Source organism: Otolemur garnettii, unplaced genomic scaffold (genome assembly GCF_000181295.1).
Source record: "Otolemur garnettii isolate 467f Iridium unplaced genomic scaffold, OtoGar3 scaffold00222, whole genome shotgun sequence".
NCBI classification, from domain to species: Eukaryota; Metazoa; Chordata; class Mammalia; order Primates; family Galagidae; genus Otolemur; species Otolemur garnettii.
In genome coordinates, this window is record NW_003852617.1 from 1,248,320 (window position 1) to 1,252,056 (window position 3,737).

The following is a 3,737-nucleotide window of genomic DNA, read 5'->3' on the forward strand; positions in this document are numbered from 1 at the left end:
GTCTGTTTGCTCTGTTGATTATTTTCTTAGCTCTGCAAAAGCTTTTTAATCAAGTCTAATTTTTGTTGCTTCTGTAATTGCTACCAGGGTCTTAGTCACAAATTCTTTGCTTAGACTAATGTCTAGTAGAAGAATTTTTCCTACATTTTCCTCTAAAATTCTTATGGTTTCACGAATTGTATGTAAGTCTTTTATGCATCTTGAGTTAATTTTTGTGAGTGGCAAGAGATAGGCCACTCATGTTTCATTCTACATGTGGCTGTCTAATTTCCCTAGCACCATTTATTGAATAGGGCTTCTATTCCTCAGTATGCATTGTTGTCTGCTTTGTCAAATATGAGAGTGAGACTCTGCCTCTAAAAATAGCCCAGTGAGAGTAAATATCAAACATTAAGCTGATAAGAACAGATACTACACTTGATCTTAGCCAAAAGGCTGAGAAGCAATATGGATAACATATGTGGAAGTGGCAGCTGCTTCTCGAATGTGGGAAGATTGTAAGGATGTCATGGGAAATAAGGAAAGAGGGATTTAGGGAAGATGACCGAATGGGAGCAATCCTTGGCATAGGCTCCTGAGCAGAGGAAGAAAAACTGGACAAAATCAGAGTCTATGAAGCCAAAGACGGAGAGCTGAGCCAAGAAAGAAGTTCGGCAAGCTGTAACTCCAAGGAAGAGCATTCAAGAAAACAAAATACAGGTACAAAGCCTATCCGCTAGAGGATGGGAGACCCATCCCATAAGCAGGGGGTCTGCCATAGGTTATCTGTAAAGAAGCAGGGAACAAAAGACCTCTCATTTTACTTCATTGGAGACAGCCGCTAAACTCCAGGTCTCTTTCTCCAGGGAGGTCCCACTTATGAACCTAGACAATACCTTGCCAGGCATAAAATTGAACAGATATTTTCCCCCACAAGTCCAAACTCCCCCTTGCATGGTGGTCTGAAGTTCTTCCTCCTATAGAGCACAGAGTGTTTGGTCTTGTCCTGAGAGATCTGGGCATAGTGTGGACCGCCAACCACCAGGATTGAATCTGTGACTAATGGGGAAGAAAGAGGGTGTAGGAAGAAAGGGACATTCGGCAGGAGGAGGAGCAGTCCCCTGGTTATGACTATGCCCGGCCAGTGGTAGTGTTGACCCTTGGTTTGGGCTGTGTCTGGTGTGACAGGGTGCAGAACCCCCAGCTCTGATGACACCCACAGCGGGAGAGTGGTTGCCCCGTGTGGACTGAGTTTGGCAGACAGAGCTTGTCCACAGCCCCTGCTGGGTCTGCGAGCAGAGGCTAAATAGGCGTAGACTATGATCTGAGAGTAAGGGCGTGGTCCCCTGATTCCAACAGAACCCTTGAATAGTGGCTTACTAGCTGTGAACCAAGAACTGAGGGCTAAGGCATTGTCCACTGTCTCCTGTGGGGCTGGTGAGCAGAAGCTTACCAGGTGAGGACTGAGACCTACGGGCAGAGTGCTATGCCCTGACTCTAATAGAGCCTGCAAACACAGGCTTGCCAGGCAGTGCACTAAGACTGGCAGGCGGAGGTGTGGTCCCCTGACTCCAACTGGTCTGGCAAGCAGAGGCTAGCTGGGTATGGACTGAGACCAATGGCGGGGGGGCATGTCCCTTGGCTCCAGCTGGGCCTGTGAGCAGAGAAGCAGACAATAGTGTGGATTGAGTCTGCAGGGAGGGAGTATGGATCTCTGGTGCTGTTGGAGACCCTTTGATCTCTCTCTGTTAGGCAGGGTTTGCACTGCCTAAGACAATATGATTGGAACTTGTGTATGGCACTGTCCACTTGGGGGACATTCTGAGGTTGACCTTCGAAGTTCTGTAGTGGAAAAGAACTAAAGGGTGCGGGTTGGGTGCCATAGCTGTTTGTGTCTCTTCATAGTTGAGATTTAAATCTAATACTCTGGCTTCTTAGGATAGGGTAGAGATTAGCTGATATCAAAACAGCTAGCTTGCACTATCTCACCAAATATGTCCTTAGAGTCTCAGGCCAAAACTCCAAAAGTGGCCTTTGTAAGGTTGTAGGAGATAAGCCACAGTTACAAAGCCTAGAGCTTTGGTAAGAGGCTGTCTCTACTACCTCAGAACCCCAATTTAATCTCACCCTACCAGTTTTAATAACCATGCAGTGGAAAATAAACATGGTGCGGACCCAACAGAAGAACTCTGGCAACATATGTAACCAGAGTAGATCACCCCCACCCTCGCCAAGAAATGACAAAGGAGATACAACTGAGGATGCCATGTATAGACAAATGGCAGCAATGTTAGAAATCAAATTCAGAATATGGATTGCAAATAAGATAAATAGAATGGAACAAAAGATAGAAATTGAATTCCAAAAAGTAGTTCTAAAGTTGTCTCAAGAAATTAATGAATTCAAAGCCAAGATATGGACATAATGAGAAAAGAGATAGCAGAGCACAAGGAAACAAAAAAGTTGGTTGAGGAGCTCTAAAATATGGTAGAACCCCTCAGTAACAGAGTTGACCAGCAGAAGAAAGTTTCTCTGAATCTAAAGAAAAAACTTTTGAATGTTGGGCAGCGCCTGTGGCCAGAGGTGGTAGGTTAAAACCCAGTCTTGGCCCAAGACCGCATAAAACAAACAAAAAAAGCTTTTGAATGGTCCCAAACACTGAAAGAGGCAGAAAAATGGAGAGCAAAAACTGATCATTCCCTGAGAGAGTTGTGGGATCACTTCAAAAGATCAAACATTCATCTTATAGGAATTCTTGAAGGAGAAGAGGATGGTCCTAAAGGTACAGATGCTCTACTCCAAGAGATTTTGGAGGAGAATTTCCCAAGCATTGTAAGAGATACAAAACTTCAGAGAGAGCAGACAGTTTCAGAACCCCTGCAAGACTCAATTCAAATAAAGCACCTCCTAGACACATTGTGATTAACTTTGCCAAAGTTAAGTTGAAGGAGATAATTCTGCAAGCAGCTAGATGTAAGAAAAGCATCACCTATAAAGGGAGAGATATCAGAATGACTGCAGATCTCTCAGTCAAACTGTTTCAAGCCAGAAGAAGATGGTCATTGACCTTCAATCTCCTAACAAAACAACTTCCAGCCCAGGATCCTGTATCCAGCTGAACTGCATTCCATTTGTGATGGAGAAATCAAATACTTTAATGACATAGACATGTTGAATAAATTTGCCATAACTAAACCACCTCTCCAGGATATTCTCAGACCCATCCTCCACAATGATGAGTACAATGCTCTATCTCTGAAGTAAACTCACTCAGAAATTTTTGAACAAAATCCAACTTCCACAGTGGTGAAAGGAGTAAAAATGTCCACTGGACATCTGAAAATAATGATACCCAAAACACAACCAGGCATATCAATTCTCTCAATTAATGTGAACAGTTTAAATTATCCTCTAAAGAGGCACAGGCTAGCTGACTGGATACATAAACTCAGACCAGATATCTGCTGTATACAAGAGTCTTATCTTACATTAAAGCATAAAAATAGACTCAGGGTGAAAGGATGGACTTGTATAATACAGGCAAATGGAAACCAGAGAAAAGCAGGGGTTGCAATTTTAGTATCATATACAATTAACTTTAAACCAACAAAGATAAAGAAAGATAAGGAAGGTCACTACATATTTGTCAAGAGAAACACCCAACACGAAGAAATTTCGGTAATGAACATTTATGCACCCTACCAGAATGCTCCTCAATTCATAAATCAGACCCTAATGAATATGAACAACTTGATATC

At 43.0% G+C, this 3,737-nt stretch overlaps 1 pseudogene; it reads right to left on the reverse strand.

Moving 5' to 3' along the window:
- Positions 1-337: 337 nt before the first annotated feature.
- Positions 338-447, reverse strand: LOC111722164 (annotated as a pseudogene).
- Positions 448-3,737: the final 3,290 nt, after the last annotated feature.